This window comes from Penaeus monodon, chromosome 22 (genome assembly GCF_015228065.2).
Source record: "Penaeus monodon isolate SGIC_2016 chromosome 22, NSTDA_Pmon_1, whole genome shotgun sequence".
NCBI classification, from domain to species: Eukaryota; Metazoa; Arthropoda; class Malacostraca; order Decapoda; family Penaeidae; genus Penaeus; species Penaeus monodon.
In genome coordinates, this window is record NC_051407.1 from 112,577 (window position 1) to 112,846 (window position 270).

Here is a 270-nt window from a genome sequence, read left to right on the forward strand (position 1 = left end):
TTTATGAAAAGTTTAAAATTATAAAAAATAAAAAAAATTTTAAAAATAAAAAAAATAAAAAAATTTTTAATATATATTTATAAAAATATTTTATTATAAAAAAATTTAAAAATTTTTAAAAAAAATTAATTTTTTAAAATTTAAATTTATATTTATAATATATATTATAAAAAAATTATTAATATATATTATTTTTTAAAAAATTTATAAAAAATTTTAATATTATAATTTTAAATTTTTTAAATATATAGATTTTTATATAAAATTTAT